Genomic DNA, 18200 nt, shown 5'->3' on the forward strand with positions numbered 1-18200 from the left:
CGTCTGGGCGGCGGTGCCGGGCGGTCGCAGGGCTGCTTCTCTCCCCAAAACCACCGGAGTGCTCTGACGAGTAAAGCGTTTTGAGCTGTCGCTCCTAATTGGAAGTAGCTATTACATAGCTTTGTCTCTAAAAGTACCCCAGAACATTGGCTAATACATTATTGTTGTTTTTTTTTTTTTTTTTAAATACGGGGACTTGGCAGCAAGGAGACCGACAGCGTCTGTGCGCGCCTGTGTCTGCATTGGGCTAGATCTTTTTTTAAACCTCCACTCCTCCTCCGAAGGTTTTTTGGCTGTGTCGAGGGCAATAAAGAAGGGGCTTCTCCCGGGGGAATCTGCCGGAGCGAAGCACAGCGATGTCTGTTCACAGGCAGTTGTGGGATGTTTTATTTTCTCTATCAGATTTCCTGCTGTTGCTGCTATAACTGGAGCTGACACTGATCGTGGGAAAGCTTAAGCAAAAAAAATTATAGTACCAAGGAGGGTTTAACATTGCCGTTTTAAATGCTGCCTGCCCTTCGTTTATTTGCTTTTAAAGACCAAAGACTGTGAAGCACAGACACTTGCACTCAGAAGAAAATTTACAGAAAGCTAAACATTGCAACTCGCAGTCTATTCAGGAACTCTTAACTTGGACTTAGCATTTTTTTTTTTTTCATCTTTTTTTTTTTTTTTAATTTGAAGTTGAATTAAATTCCTTTATCAGTAGCTTCTAGTACAAGGTTATTAATCTCTAGAGGAGCAAAGATCTGCTCAGCACCGAGACAATTAGTTGCCCGAGTGAGCTGAGGAGTAAAAGGCAGGCTGTGGCATCTCAGTCAGAGTATGTGGGTGGGGTATAGGAGTTGTGCCAGTGGAGCTCCTGAAGCCACCTGAATAAGTTGTGTCTGGCTATGCAAAATTAAGATGTAAATAGCACTGCATGAAGTGTGCTACGTGGAGAAGCCTGATTTAAAGATATTTAGGGGTTACTTTAGTGTTTTGTACAGTACCTTGTACTTAACTAGGATTTATAGGCATGATGAGAATTCAGATAAAATATGCTTGTGAAGTACTGACAGCACTGCTGTAACAAAACTGGAATATAAAACTGTAATATTAACAGTAAGGAGTAACTAAAAGCCATGATTTATATTGGCAGCACAAGTGTGTCTTTGTAGCTCATGCTTGTATATACTTCAGATGAGAGGTTTTGGAAGAGTGGGGGTTTTAGGAGAGCACTGAATTTTCTTCTGTAAGCACTTAAGTATGTATCGCTTTACAAAGCAGAGTTTTGCCTTACTCATCTCTGTTCGTTTTGGCAGCCTGTTGATTTTATTTTCTTTGTTCAGCTTGTTAAATGACAGTTAAGGTTTTGTAGTCTATCTTGTATTCAGTTTTGTAAGAGAGTGTTTATCTTCCTTATGTGCTTAAGAAATATATACTAAAAGGTGGATTTTGACCTCAGACTGCCTTTTAATGACAGACATTTCATTCAGTGTCAATGAAACTAGCTGAATTTTATCTAGACCTACTGTATGTTGTTTCCTAAGTCACTAATTCTTATGTGTTAGTTTGAAGACATAATGCCAGATTTTTAAGCTAAAAGTTTTACTGCAACACTTTCATTTCAGCAAAATTTAATATACTTTTTGCTTGATATCAGGAGATAGCTGCAACTCTACACTAATGAGGTAACTATGCATAAAATGGTCTGTTTGTAACTATACAACTAGACTCTGACAATACAAGTTTTTTCATTAAAGTGTGCCTTTTAATTGGGTTATTTTTTTCTGCTGAATCTAATCTTACTTTTTAAAAAATATCTATTAGGGTTACAAAGCAAACTGTTTTCTTAGTTGGAAAAATATTCAGTGCTTCTCTTACTGATTGAGAAGATTATTGAACATTTAATTGTTTTAACAACTTGTGTTGGGCACATAAAGATTTTTTAAAAAAATCTGGCACAAAATTAAATTCATTAAAAATTAGCTTAAATCTAGGTTAAAAACACAAGGAAGAACAGTATTTGTGGAGCTCCAAAGACATGGCTCTGAACAGGGAGTAAATAAACTATTAGATGTGTTTGTGTTCTATTGTAACTTGTCCTTCATCGTTCCTTGTTGCTAGTATCAGTGCAGCTTGTCCTTCATTGTTCCCTGTTGCTAGTATCAGTGCAGCTTCAGAAGGCAGCCCAAGCCATGCTGGGTTTGCTAATGGCAGCAGGGCACTAGCAATTCCTGGTGTTGTACTCATGTAAGAGTCTCCAGCTGCAGAGGTCTGTTCTGCACAGGTTTTCTGGAGACCTCGTTGAGCCTGAAGCTCTCCCTCATTAGTGCTTGCACCTGTGGTCATAAAATGGAATCTTTCAGGATTAAGAATGGTACCAAGATGATAAAGAACACTTACAAATATGTATGTAGGCTTTTGCTGATTCACTGAGGCAAATTAAATGATCTTGTATCAGGTGTTTTAATATCTCCTTAACCCTGCCTTCTCAAATTGTATCTCTTCATGCTGATTATTGGTGTTTTATGCTGATTCACAGTTCTGATTTTTTTTTTTCTGGAGTCTTTATGCTATTTCTGATAAAGTAAAAAGCGTGCATGGATGAATTTAGAGGCAAATAAGGAGCCAGAAGTAAAATTAGGGAATTAGGAAAGCAACTCATGTCTGGTATTTATGTGGTACTTACTTAAGTTGGCTGTTCTGGTATTGAAACGGGGCATATGCTACTCTTACTTCTTAAATGATTATATCAGGGACATGACAAGGGAAAGATTTTCTCTGATAGGCCAGTATTTTCTAATTCCTTAAATTCTGTAGCTGCTATTTCTGTTTGTGGATTATGGGACTTTTTGTTTTTCAAGCAACCATTTTTGTAAGTACACCCCCATTCTCTGAAGTGGGTGTGCGTTGACCAAAACATATATGTCTTGAGTAGGCTGAAGTAGTTAGAGGCACTTTGTGCTTTCAGTATGTCTTGGCTAAACAGCATGCTCCCTGTTGCGTTACTGCTTCCAATTATGAATGTATTTCCTTTGGTAGCATTGTATGAAATAACATGAATTAATAATAGTGAAATAACATGAATTAATAATAGTGAAATAAATGTGGATTCATTTAAGCTATCCTGTCATTAGAAATGTTTAATTCTACAATGTTTTCTACACTGTGTGAAATGTGTTCCCCTTTTTGTGCTTTTTTTATCACAACAAAAAATTTTGATCAATTTTGAAAGTATTATTCGACAAATAGTTTTATTCTCATTAATGTATTTATCTGTGTGGTCACTCTGCAGCATATTCCTTATGGTATGCCCATACAAAGACTAAGATACTTCAGCAAACTGGCTTGCTTGATAATATTCTCTTAATGGTTAGAATAGAGTAGTGAGAACTGGGAAGTCTAGTTTTCTGTAATCCAGTTGAAATTATATTTTCTGAGAATTTGACTGTTGTGTGCTAAATTTTCCTATCTGTAATATTTAACTTTTTCCTAGCAAATATTTGTAAAGCAATAATCGTCTCATGAAAAGGGGCACATAGTTGCAAAGTGGCAGTGCTGTACTTCATTAGTAATAGAAAATTGCTGCTGTTTATTTAGATACACTCTTCAGAGGTTAACTTTTTTAAAACACAATTTTCAAATGCAGCATGCTTATGTTCACCTCATGAGCAGTAAGAGGCTTTACACATTGAAGTCCTGGGCAGACTTCCATACTTTGCTTAATAAGGTGCCTCTGTCTGACTTCTGTCAAACTGTACTGCAATATCCAAGGCAAGAATAGATTAATGGAACTAAAATTGGTTTTTTTAGTAACTTGAAATATTTGGAAATAAAAATGATGGATTCTGACATGTTAAAGAATCTACTCAGCATGAGCATCTGTTCAGTGTGTATGTTTCTGTACATCTGGAGTTCTTTTTGTGATGGGCGTAAAGTGTACAAATAACATTAACATAGAATATTTAATAAAATGTATCTGGTTATTGTCATCTTGGGTTTTTGTTCCGTTAAATTGAATATGTAGTGCATTTGCTTTGACGCTAAAGGCTCACTGAGCTTTGGACACTGGAAGATGGTTGATAGTGAAGTTCTTGGCTTAATGAGTGGAGGCAAGTGAAACTGTGATTGGCACTCTGAAGTGGCTTCCTTGGAAATTAATTAAAGAGTTTGTGCTGTCTCTTCAGAAAAATCAGGAAGGATGTTTTTCAGCTTTTGATGCACGTTCTGTCTTTCGAACCTCTGTGAACCCCTTAGTAGCAGTTGGCAGAAAAAGGTTTGAATACCATGTCAGAACATTTTCAGTCTGTAAAACCAGTCTAGCCATCTGTTTCTCACCTCTTGATAAATATTTAAAGCAGAAGTTTTGCTGAGGGCTTTTGTGCTAAGATTTTATGATTAAAAAAAAAAAGGCTATAGAAGATTTAATGATACTATTGTTGTGAGCTCCTTGGGGCCAGAAGCACACCATCTTTTATAATTAAGAAACCACTGGCACTGTAGAATACTATTTTAGAAATGAGTTGCGTTTGACCAAAGAAAGATCAAAGTATATTTGGTGATGTGCTCTTTTTAATCTTTCCTTAAACAAAATTAATTCTGTGCCTAAACCCAAGTTTTATTTACAAAAATATTAAATAATTTTCAGTTGCATCAGTAGTTTTTCAAAAGCTGTTAAAAATTTTCTTACACTTTCAATGCCTGTTTCAGGCATTGTTTCCTTCTTGTTTTAGAATCATGTATTCTCTTTTCGTAGAAGATGATAAATTGTGTGGTGATTTTGTCTAATCTTAAAAGTTGCCACGTTTAATTATATGGAAAACATCCACAGAATGTAAATATGAAAAAGTTGACTTCAAAAGGTAGCCAAGTATTACATAGCATATTTCTGTTGTAATATTTTCTTGTATTTTTGTTCACTAGATGGGAAAATCTGGTGGTTTTTTTTTTTTAAAGCTAAATATAAGTTTTTTTCAAAGCAGTTTGAAATTGAGAAACCTTTCTCTACGATTAATATGACTGTGGTTATGTAGTCACTAGCATTGTTAATGCTAGTAAATTGTTTTATTAAACAGTTAAAAAAACATTGAATGTAATTCTAAATATCAAACCATATCCCATGTGGAAATTCTTCTGTGCTTTTGAATCTTAATTTTTTGTAAACTTTTTTTCTAGTGTGCTAACATATACTGTGTTAAAGGCAATATTCTACTTAATACATAGATGTTTGTGAGATGAAACCTGGTTGTTTTTTTCCCAGATTTCTCCTTCAACTTAACCCAAAGATTGCAAGCAGTGCTCTGTATGGATTCTCTTTTCATTCAGTGTTCTTGCTGTTGTCGTCTGCAAATGTGTGCGAGGAATGTGTCTTGTGGCTAAAGTGTGAAATTACAGAGTTTTCCAGATGCATGGGATGGACATACATTTCCTCTGTCATGGGTAAGATACTAGATAAAATGCCTAACCTCTGTGAGGTTACAGTCTTTCACAAGGAGTATTGTGCAGCTTATCGCATTCTTGTGAAGACCTCTGAGATTTCCAAAAAGAAAGTTATGTAAGGATCAAGTACTTGATTATTGAATGTGTAGTTACTTCAGGCTCCGGAATGAAAACAATTGTATTGAGTTTTAGTTAGAAATAAAGTTTATCCTTATTTTTCCAGCAATTGTCTGGTTCATAAACATCTGACCTTTTTGCTGATTTTTCCAGGAAGGGGTGAGTCATTGTCTTGAGACTTTATCAGTTTGGTTTTGATGTTGAACATAACTTAATTTAAGAATGCATATGTGTTTGTGCCCTTGAGTATCTGTTTAGAAAGTATTTTTTCAGTTTTGAAAACTGTTTATCGCCTGATATCTATTAAAATGGCATCTGTTTTTATTTATGGCCCCACTTGTGTATGTGCTTGGAAATGTATATGCTCTTCAAGGAAGTTTGTACAAACATACACGGGACTTTACTAATCTGGAAATGCTGAACGCTGGAAAAATATTTCTGTCTTTTTAAAAATGTATGTAGTATCCTTATTCATAGTACAAAATCTGAGAGTTGCCTGTATCAAGATTCTAAATGCTACAGCTGGCAGTTTGATTTCCTGAGTGAGAATAGCAGGAGATTGTTTGAGATTGCAAGATCTTTTATCTCAAGCAAGCGGAGGATTTCTTTAAAGAGGGTGTCTGCCAAAATAATGATCCTTTGGAATGGCAAATCCATCAGAACTTGGGATGGAGAAAGCATGAATAGAAAAAAGTCTGTTGTCAATGTGTTCGGGTTTCTGTTCCTGGTGAGGGGTGTCCAAGTAGGTATGATTTGTGCTTTCAACAGTTTGCAAGTAAATACTGGAAGACAGAAGGTTTGTGTTAATGCTTGTGTAGAGTTGTCACTGATGCTATAGACATACTGAAATGAGTCTAAAGTGTGTAAAAGTTAATTTGTGTATTTAAATTAGTTCTTATCCTGGGTTGATCTGGGTGAGACCCTCTGTTATTAATACAGTAACTAAATATTTCAGTCCTTACATTTGCAGAGCAGTTTTTTAGCATGCTTGGTAAAGCTAGTAGTTGAGTAATGCAGGTGGTGGTTTTTTGTTTGTTTTTTAATGGAGCGGAAGTTCTTTAACACATTTTAGATTAAATTTTCATTGTTCATAACACACATGTGCATACTTTTTCAGCAACTTGAATTCTTTTTGGTAGAAAAAGAATTCCCCAAAGTCCAGATATGTTCAGCTTTTTCCTTGTGTTGGTGAACAAATTGTTCAGTGAAAGCTGAAATTCCAATCAGCTTGTTTCATTTTGCCTCTAGTGAGTTTACGTACCCCAGTCCCAGTGCTCTCTTGGCAGAAAGTTTAGAGGTTCGTCTTTGGATGCATGTCAGTGCTTCAGCTGGATGGGAGAAGGAAAAAAAAAGGTATTAACACTAATGAAGACCTTCTGGTTTTCATTAAAATGCTGACCCTCTGCACTGACCTTTTTTATCTGCAATAAATTTGTTAGTCTGGATTGCTGGTTTTTCTCCACTACAAGTTCTATTCAAAGAGGAGAGTGGCAACAGTATTGTATTTCCTGCTAGGTGACAAGAACAGGAAAGGGCTTAATTTCAGGTGTAATTATTATTCTGTTAATTTCAATAGTATTGAAATTTGAAATAGTTACATGTGACATTAATGAATACCTTTTCCTTGATTTTTTTTCTTTAGTCAGAACTCTGCTTCGTCATTTACAATAAAAAGGGCACTAGACTGCTAAAACTACTTTCTGGCGTTGCGGTTTGTACATTTGTACATAGTTTTGTTACTTTTTACATCTTTCAAATGAAAAGTGCTTTCTTACAGTGAGCTAAAAAGCTAATATTGCAAGACCTGAATTTTTCTTGGGCTTTACTGTGGAACTCTTATGTGTCTTGGGCAAGTAAACTTATTTTTTCTCTCTGTTAGTTGGGTTTTAAAATTGGAATAAAGTTTGGGTTTTTTAAAATCAAATTAATATTGTAACAATACCTGCATTTGTAGAATACAAATGTAGTGTTCTTTAATGTGTAAGTGCAAAGCAATGTAGTGTTTTAAAAGCAAAACACAAAAAGCAGCAAATTCTAATAACTCGTCCTGATTCTCTTTGATCAGACTGTCTACTTGAAGTAACCGTTTAAAACTCTTCACTTGAATGGGTAAAATCTGCTGTGTGCTAACAAAGTTCGCCGTTTTATCATAGTATCTATTCATGTAATGCTTATACTTAGCAAGTATTTGTTCAGGAGATAGGTACCGTGCAAATCACTTCTCATCGGCTGGTACACAAGAAATAGTACAACATGCTTTTTTGTAGTTCTATACTAAGTAAACAGTATTTTTTTCAGCATTGTGCAATGAAATGGCATCCACTTGATTTGAGTTTGGAGCGTTACTTAAGTACTGAAGAACTTCTGAAATATGACAGCAATTGCACTAGGGAGTTGAGAGGCAGTCTTACTTTTGGCATACTAGGGGGAACCAGATGTGAGTGAGGGTGATGAAGATGGGTGTGCCTTTTGGATCTCTGTCTGCTTTGTAAATCCTTTGGAAACACACATTTGATTGTTAGATTCTTTCTCGTTCATGATGGGTGCCCAACTCAAGAGGATGTGAAAACCTCACTTTGTAAATCCTGGTTGGCAGAGTAATTGAGGGGGTTTTCTTTGAATGTGGGGTATGCTTCTTGTACACTTTGTTTTCCCCCCAGATGCTTCATTTCTTTCAAAGAGGTAAATAATGTTTTACTTTTCTAATACTGTTTTCAAATAAGCATTTGCTTATTTGAAATGTGGCATTGGGTTTTCTTGTGGCCATGAGTAGGAAAATAATTGATATGTATGAAGACAGTATCTGTGCTATGATACAGTTAGCTTTCTCTGCAGTAGAGGAATATTCTGGTAGAAGAAATTGTAATGTTTCTAATACCCAACACTTTTTTTTTCCCCTGTAATGACTGGATAAATTGTTCCTGTTTTAGCTATCTGTTAAGACACATAATTTTCCTGGAATTTTTTCCCCTATTTATATGAAGTCAGTCACAATTAGAGGAATATTTAGAGTATTTGACATCTGTAATCAATAGTTGGAGTAGATTTTATGTTTGTATTTATTTAGTGCCTAGAACCATTAGTCACATAGCAGGCTTGTGTTGTGCTGCGTTCTACACAAACACGGAATATAAAGACCATGCCCAATTCAGTTAACTTTCAATTCCAGCAGAAGATGGGTCATTTATTGATCATGCCAAATGACAGAGTTGTGCAAAAGCAAATATTGTTCAGCATGATGGGCAGTGATCTCAACTGCAGCATCTTAACTATTTCTTTTGGTAAGACTTGCAAGCAAAGGGTAGCAATGGGGTGGACCTTTGTCATGTTTGCAGGGGATAAGCACATAAGCAACTTAAGAGAATGTGGGAAATATTTGTTGAAATGTACAAGGGAGTGTTGGAGTCTCATGAAAAGCAAACAGTAATCCTTTGGTATAATAAACTGGAATCAGCCAGCAATGCCCTTGAAAGTAAGGTTATATGCTAATGTTTGATGCAGTAGAGAAGGATGCAAAGAAACAGGGAGAGGTAACACTCAAGAAACGTATGTGGGTGAAATGAAGAGGATGTTGCTGTAATTGAGAAATGAGATGGATAAAGAATGGATAAAGATTGCAGCTATTGGAATGGTTAGAAAGAGCCTGATTTTCAAAAAATCATGTAGAACTTGTTAACAAGTCTTAGGATAGAATATAGATTTGAGATTCAGGAAAGAAGTCAAATGCTTAGGTGACAGAAAAGTTAAAGGTTAAGACCCTAGTTTATAAAAGGTACAAATCAATAAAATGCAGTAGCTGATGAGGGATGATACACATTATCTGAATTTTAATGAAACATGTTTTGGTTTAGTTTTTCTCTGAAAATAAGTTCAAATTCGTGATTAGTAAATGGAAAACTATATGAAGGTTTATTAATGAGGACTTAAGATAAAAGAGTTTTATTCTGAAGAGTCAAGTATGGGTTCCCTCATCCCCCTTAGATGTACTTTTATTTAGATCCTAACAGTGCAGATACTTGTCTATGTATTTAATTTTACCAATATTTGTTCATTTTATGAGCAAAGGTCTCAAAGGATCAGTGAAACATTAAAGTGCTTGAGAGTAAGTATTGTATACCAGGAACTTTTTTTTTTTAAGAGAGGGGGTAGTTGCAAAGCTGATTAAGTCTGCAGATCCTCTAGTGATATTGCAGTACTAATGCATTCTTCAAGGTAATCTTACAGGGCAGTCTTCTATTTTTCATGCTGTCCAGCCCCTCCAATGTGTTTATGTGGTAAAATGTGCAGTATATCCAGAGTTACCACTTTGCATCTAAGCTTCCTGACTCTACCTGTAGATTGTAGATGCTGTGCTGCATTATTTAAATCAGCAAAAATTACTGATGTTTTGTTATTTTCTTTAATTATTTAATTTAATGGGATCTCTTTTCAGGCTTATGAGCTTTGACTGCTGTAAACTGGGGTTTAGTAGAACAAGGACATAGGTTAGTACTTGGATTTATGAATGGTGAAAATTTCACTCTCAAATGATTTAGAATTAATCTAATTAATTAAAAGTTTTGTTTCAATTATGTTTTTTATTATCTGGGGAATTTGCTAAACAGTAGATGATGATGTTTGAGATCTGTGCAATATGGTCAAGAAGGTGTTACAAATTTATTTGGAGGAGGGGAAGAAAAGGATGAACTTGTGTTGAAAGGTTCTTCAGCATGTTGTAATAAAGTGGGAAAAATCAGACTGCAGTATCTGATTAGGTCTCGTATCTAAGAAGATGGCGTGTTTAAAAGAAGAAAAATTACTTTCTTGAAAATAAATAGTAACTTGCCAGGAAAATCCAAATGCCTGGGATTTTTCTACTTCATAAGTAATGCGAGGGGGAATGTAGACAGTTCCATGTATGGTTCCATGAAACTTAAACAGAAATGTCACCACGTGAGGCAAGCCAAGCAATTTTTGAGGTATTCTGACTCTTTGGCATGATACTCAAATATTTATTCCTGTAGCAAGAGGTGTGGTGGTCTGATTAAGTCTTTAGGTTGAGACTAAGGAAATAGGGGTTGTGGGTTATTTGTTTTGGTTTAGCTTGATTGCTTCTTTGTTTTGTAAAAGCTGCGAGGCCTTTTGTGTTCCTTGTGGTGTTCTAAAAAAATGAAGTATTACGTAGATTTTTTTAATCTATGTCCCTGAGTTTGAGACACCATTAATACTGAGTAGTTTTTTCCTGACTGATCTCTCTCTAATAACAAGGACAACTTCTTTCTAAAATGGCTTTTTAAGAAACATTTTTACTTTGGTACTGGTGCTAGGGTGTGTAATGATTATCTCTTTCCAGGAACAGTGTTGCAGTTCCTCGGGCACTAGCCTAGCACTTGAGAGGTACAAGTGTGATTCCCCAAGTTTCAGTTTTATCTTCTGCATTCCTGAGGTGAAAATAGTGAGGTAGGAGAAGTTGTGTGTAAGAAACGTGTGATCAGTGTATTGGAATTGGAGTCTTGTAAAACCAGAAATTGGCTCTGTATGTTAAAACCTTAGTAGGTGCAAACAAAAACAACGACAGGCTGTGTATGCTAACTGCTCTTTGTGCAGATGGCTTAGCACCCAGTGACTTTCAATTACTCTGGTTCTGAGGGGGCGTCGTTTAGTTTTGCTGAAATTTCAGCGAAATTACTTCAGTAATTTTCTTAGAGGTTTAAAACAAAGTCTTAAAGATGAGATGCCAGTGGTATTAATGCTTAGTGATTTTTAGATAAAACATTTTTCCGTGTTCTGTCTGGTTTATACTGCAAGGCTGTAGTTGTGGGCTGTGTTACGAATAATCTTGACATCATTTGTATGAAATGCCTTGCAATTTTTGAGAAACTATGTAATCAACCGAAGGTGATAGTACTGAATGGCCAGCATTCATGCTTTTTTCAGTAATGAGATTCAATGGAATATCAGTGCTTCAAACACAAGTTTCAATCTTGAGTTTTAATTCTGAAAGGAGAGCTGTTGTTTCATCTTTATACAGACCTTATGTGGGAGTACTGCTATTAGTTTATCTATATTAGATGCTGGGAAACTGAGAACAGTGAATTTCTAACAGAGATCTGATATCTAAATGTTTCTTAGGATCTTGATAGACTATTTGTAGTACTTTGTACTTAGCATTTCAAACTTTTATCATGCAGACATAATCAGACCGTAAGTCAAACCTGAAGCTTGTGGCTTTCAGGACTGTTTTTTCTTCTTAGGTCATTGGAAAAGAGGCTTAATTTTTTGCTGACTTCTGTCATTCGTGGGAAGAGGATCATGCTCCTATATCTCCAAGTTAATCTGACAGTTGTTTGGTTGTTGCCTGTGATATTTTTAGGAATGGTACCAGTTACTCTGTTGGGAAGATGGCATAGCTTTTCATAATATCGTTTCTTCCTATCCTTTCTTAGGTTGTTAATTTCTCTTACTGAATCCAACGTACCCTCAAACTTGTTAATAATTTCAGTGGATTTATAGGTGACTTTTCAGTAATTAATTTCACCGTATGTCTGTTGTTGAATACTTTCTCTTCAGTTCTGGTTATATATTTTGTTCGTTAAACATTAAGGAATGAGTGATGCATATTTTTAAACTTCTGTAAATTTTTGTCTTTTTATTGGTCATGATAATGAAATACAAAGGAAAGACAGCGCTTGCAGGCTTCATCCATCCTAAAGCAATCAACGTAAAACAATGTTTCATATGTTGTAAAGGGGTTTTTGTTCCTTAAGTACGCAAATGGTCCAGTCAGCTGCACACACATAGCAAAAATGCCTTACATCTCTCCATACCTGTAATTTCAGGTGGTGAGTTTTAAAGCATTTCTTCAAGAGCACTTTGCAGGTTTTTCATTTATTTCCAGTTGATTTCAATTATCTCAAAGTAGTGCAGTGTGGAGTTTAACCTCATTGCAATAAATCTTTTTTTTTTTTCTTTCTTTTTTTGAGATGTTACTATATTTTGTAGAGCGCTGATAAGGGCACTTGAAAAATCTAAATAAAAATCTATGTATACCTGTCATGAGTAAAGGGTTTGAGGCTTTGCTTGAAGTTGGATCCTTTATCTTTCAATATTCTCTGCCACTAAACAAGCTAACTAAGTTTGTATCAGGAAATGGCACCCTAACATATTAAGCAGTTTTTTGCCATGAGATTCTGCTTTTTTTTTCTTCCTGAAAACAATTTCTTTTTGTCTTCATTTGCTGGAAGTTCCTAACAATTTACTTGCTCCATTTTTAGTTTGTTTAGACTATCTTCTTAAGTTATTTTTATTCATAATCTTTTATCTCGTTAGAGTTACAATACATTCAGCTGCTTCAACAGCATTAGTTTCTGTCTTCTGCTTAGTATTAACTTCTATTTTATGAGGAAAGTAGAAGAATAAAGAGTTAGCATGGCAAGTTAACAATGAAGAAGTACCAGTTATGTAAAGTTATGTGTAAGAAGGTCTTCTTTTGGGGTACAGTATGCTTTCTGATGTGTGCAGTTTTCTTCAGGGCTTTGTAGGAGCTGTGGTTTATCACCTCTATTACACGGTATAAAACATCTGCAACATCTTAAAAAGATGTTACCGAAGGCTTTTATGCTAATATTTGAGCAGTCTTTCATAATCAGTATTGCCATATGAAGAACACTTTTCAGAAGCCGTCATTGCTTTAACTTTTTTGAGTGGAAACAATGGTAGATGTCTTTTATATAGTGCTTAAATGTGCAGTTTATGAGTTTATCTTTTGGCTTTAAGCCTTAAGGACAGTATATGAAAAGACATTTCCAGTAAAGCTGTATTTAATACTAGCTGACACAGAAGGTAGTACGGCTCATCCAATTACATTCATCTGGCTAGAAACAGTTTACTGTTTCAACTGCAAGTAGTTTATTTGAATTACATTTGGTATGCTGTTACCCTACATTAATATTAGGAATCCTAAGTTACATCTTGAGAAAAACACCTTTGTGCAGTATTTTCTCCATGATTTTATATGCCTGATTTCACCTCAGTACTTGTGTACTAGTTGTGCATTTATCTATTTTGTGGCCCAGTTTTATTGCTATTCAGTATTCTGCTGTAGTTACCGGGAATCTACTTATTTCCATTTGAGTTCTTTACCTACTACATCTGTTTTATTGCAAAAAAGCTATTATTTTACGCATTACAGTTGTAAAAATGAATAGAGTTGTTTCTAAGATACACAAATTCAGAAATCAGGGATGACTATGCAGATGTGGTGGTAAGTGTGATTGTGTAATCTCTCCAGTTGTTTGTTGAAATGGGGAACACTATTTTGCAGCATGGTGAAAAACGTTTTAATTAACATTTTAGTTTATTGTTGAGTTTGGAATCCTTGATGTGAGATGTTTGCAGTAGTCATGAGCAACAAAGTTCTGTATCAATCAAAACACTTTATATAGGCTTAGTTAAAAGTATTATTATTAAGATATTAGTATATTGTATCTCAGCATGACTTTAAAATGCAAGTAGAACAAATGGAGTGGAGTATAGAATTAACATAGTGCTTAAAATGTTGCTGTTAAGTTGGTTTCCCAGAGTATTTCTTGATTAGGGCAGAGAGAAGGTTCTTGGTATCTGACTATTGAGTAAACAGTGAAGTTATGTCAGTAGGGTAAATTGTGCAAAAGAGGCTTAAAGAAGGAATTAAAAGGAATTAAAAGATGCACAGAAGGTGAAAAAATTAGATTAGAAGATGATTAAAAACTGATCCTGAGAAATTATGAGAGGGGAAAAAGCGGCCAAGACACTTCTGTTTCAGTCACAGATAAAGTATCTAGATTTCATGCTTGTTTATGTATACCTTTCTGATCACCACTGTATTTCAGTGTGAGTACCCTTGTATTTTTATTAGTTTAGGCAGGAAGGAAATAACTGCAGAAGGTAGGCTCCTGATTTAATTTCTACATTGGCTGTTTGATTGACTCTTCAAAAAGAAATGGATGCAGTCTGGTGTCAGTATTGCCAGATGTGACCCTGTTGTTCCATGTTTGCTGCTGTCCTGAACGCGGGTGCTATTTGTTGTGCTTCGGAAATATTTGCACTGATTATGCTATAGATTTGCTTGCTTTCAATACTGAACTCCTGTAGTGGTGTGGAATATATTTATGGAGCCCATTGTCATTGTAATACTGATGTAGTTGCGAAGACGGATTACAGAAACTGTATGAAATTGAGCTGTTCTGAGTTTGGGCTTTATGTATGTTTTGGAAAGAATGAGAAACATAGCTATGACAGTTTAAAAATGTGGGTTTTTTTTCCAGTACACTGAAATTTGTAGTCAGCTTTTGTATAGGCAACTTCAATGTCCAAATATGCTCTAGGAGGGTTTTTTTACCTTTTTAAAAATGTAACTTTTCTAGTGGAAGTGCATATACTTATGGTTAAATTGCATCACTCTGATAATTTCCCTTGTAATTTAAGGTATTGGGGAAGGAAAAATACCTTGTTAAACTGGAAGGGGAACAGTGTGTGTTTGTATTATTTGATCTTGCAAAGAAAGTACATTTCTACTAGAAAAAAAAGTTTTATGAATAATTTTAGTGTTATTCTTACAATACAGGTTATGATTCTAAAGTCTATGGTGAAGTATAAGAGGACCTTACTGTATATTTCTAGGCTCATATCTTAAAAACTCTGAGATAAACTGACACACAGCAGAATCGTGTTACATTTTAATGTTAAGTTATCTGAATCACAAAACCTTGAAAAATTCCATTGTTTTGAAGATGCCAGTAGTAACATCTGGTTTTAGTTTAAATTCTTTATTCAGTTATGTTAATGTTACTACGAATTTTGCTTTAAAAACAATGAATGCAGTAGATTCCATTGCGGATAGAGGATGATTTTTGTGGGTTTGGTTTTTTTGTTGTTGGTGGTGGGTTTTTTTGTTTGTTTGTTTTTTCCCCAGGGTGTTATCTTTATCTGAAATAGTGTTCCAAAGAAGATAGGAAGGCTCTAATTTACTGCCATGTAACTTTCCTGTTAAGTATATGGATCTGGTTTTAAAATCAAGTTTGAAAAGTATTTACTGTTGTTTGCAAGGTATTGATGAAGGGGAAAAGATGCGGCTTGTATATTCTTTCTCTTGAACACCAAAATATTCACAGGTGATACTGAAAAGGGAAGTTCACCTTAGAGTAGGACTTTTTACAGAAAAATCCCCTACTCCATTGAGTTGACAAAACCGAACAGTATATGGTGAATCAGTTAACAGACGAGCCTCCCAGTTCCGTAACTGTTTACCTCATCAGTCCCCAGTGATCTCTGATCTTCTGAAGTATTGAAGAGCATCTGCTCCCATTTAATAGGAAGTGAGTGTGCTCAGAAAAATCTGTGCTGATTAATTCTGTTAATATTTGCAACCTTTCCTAAACAATAAAAGGCTAATGATTCAGTCCAATAAAATTGAAGAGCTGATCAGAATACTTGTGTATGGGTATCTTGCTCTGAGTGATTTAGAAGAGCAAATATTTGTTGACAATCTGTATAGTACAGTTGTATCTTTTGAATACCAGTAGCAACAAATGTAAGGTACATGCCTTCATCTTAAATCTATTTGATGGGAGCTGATAATAGCATTAGGAAATACCTTCTTCTATTCCAATTGCATTCACTGTATTACAGTGTACCTGCATTAGGAATAGTGAGAGTAGTTGAACCAGCTTATCAGAGCTATGCTAAATAAGGAGATTCTGTCTGGATCTCTATGTCTATGTTTAAAGGTAAAAGATTCGCATTTACCAAAAGATCCAATATGTGTTATTTCAGTACCAAGTTGTTGTAGGTTTACTGGGTATTTTAATTACACCTATTGTGAGAAGTGATCTGAAAGTTAACACCAGGATATGTTTGTTTTATTCCTGTGCTACAAGTTTTATTTTATGAGTTCATTGTTTATTCCAATTACTGTTTAGAAATAGTACCATGAAAGATACTTTAAGGAACTGTTGACTTGGTTTAATATTCTAAATAACACTCACCTTTATTAAATATATATGAGGAAAGTTATAAGGGATATACCTTGCTCTCTGTGTGTTGAAACGGTGAAGTTGTGCTGCTGATACTCAGTGCCTGGATTCTGTATAGATATTTTTATACTATGTTTGTCCTAATTGTCAGAATGATAAACAATATGATTCAACCCATACCAAACAGGTTTTTTTGCTTTCTACTTATTCCACTGGGATAAGGCTTGAATGTGCATCTTTAAATGTGAAACACATCAAATTGACTCTTCTGCACGGGATTTGTGCACCCTACTTGTTAAACACTTCATGGTTTTTGAGTCAGTTAAAAATGGTATCCTCAGAACGGTCTAGTTAATAGCTGAGCAGATAAATACAAGGAAGCGATAGTTGGATGACAGGGTGGTTGATACGCTCCCTTCTTTTTTGCCTCCTCCAGCTGGCAGAAAGTACTTCCTTTTTTTAAATTTGTATCGCTTGCTATCAGAGTCATCTTGGTGAGTTCAGAGCTATAACTCTCTTATAGTTCTGAACTATAGTATAGTCTATAGTGTAGACTCTAAGTTATATGCAAACTAATAGTTATTTTGCTTACGTCACATTTCAGTTCAGTAAAACTTTCACTAATAGTGCAGTGTAAGCTGGGTTTCATGGTGGTGCAACTGGACATACTGTAATACAGTACATGTATGGAGTTGTGCATGTACGTGTAAGGGATGGAGATGTAACTTGATAAGCAATGACTGTGTCCTGCAAAGCAGTGGATGCAGGCTCATTGCAACAGAATAAGCAGCAAAGCTGGTGGAACTTGTTTTCTGCTGAATTTGTGATGTAGGACATCTAGGTGTTCTGTAATAATACTCCATTTGCAAAACCTTTAGCTTTCCCCTGTTGTTTCCTCTGTACCTTTCCCCTTGTCATTATACCTCCAGGGTAATAACCCCCTACTCTCAGGCAACCATTTCGCTTTGTAACATTGATACCACTCCCTTCTTTTCTTGAGCACAGTATTCTAAGTTCACTGCAGTAGTGCGTGGAGAGGAAAAAAGCAGTGCATACTCTGCTTGTTAGATGCTATGCCAGATTGGCCAGAGCAGGAACTTAACCCTTCTCTGGAGACGTTGGCAGTATGTAAGATCTCTTTCCTATTTCCGCAAATTTTTAGAAAACAGATCCTTGAGAATGCAAAAATAGATTGTTAAGTCACATATACAAGAACTGGAGTGTGTCAGGGCTGCTTGCTCATTCGGTCTCCTGTGGATGCATTTTTAGTAATACTGTGGAAATATCTATAACTTGTAGAGACATTTAAAAGTTTTTAAAGTTTTTGATAGTTTCACCAATGGATTGCTTAGTCATACGCTAAAATATTCACCTTGTACACTGAGAGCCAAACCATGTAATAATCTTTTCTAACTGAAGAACGAAATGATTTTTTACACAATTTTTCAAAAATAAAAATCTTGCAGCATTGTTTTCCAGGCCAGATACTTTGTTCTTGCAGATTTTCTGCAGACTGTTAGTCATGCAGTAAATGTGCTGGTTTTGTACAGAACTTCTGCTTCACGTGAGGCCTCGCATGGCTGTTGGTCATACAGTGAATTCAGCATTTCTGCTGCTTCATTGATGTATAGCTCCGCTGCTTTATCCTATGTGTTATTCCAGTGTTGC

This window comes from Fulmarus glacialis, unplaced genomic scaffold (genome assembly GCF_000690835.1).
Source record: "Fulmarus glacialis isolate BGI_N327 unplaced genomic scaffold, ASM69083v1 scaffold11861, whole genome shotgun sequence".
Taxonomy (NCBI): Eukaryota; Metazoa; Chordata; class Aves; order Procellariiformes; family Procellariidae; genus Fulmarus; species Fulmarus glacialis.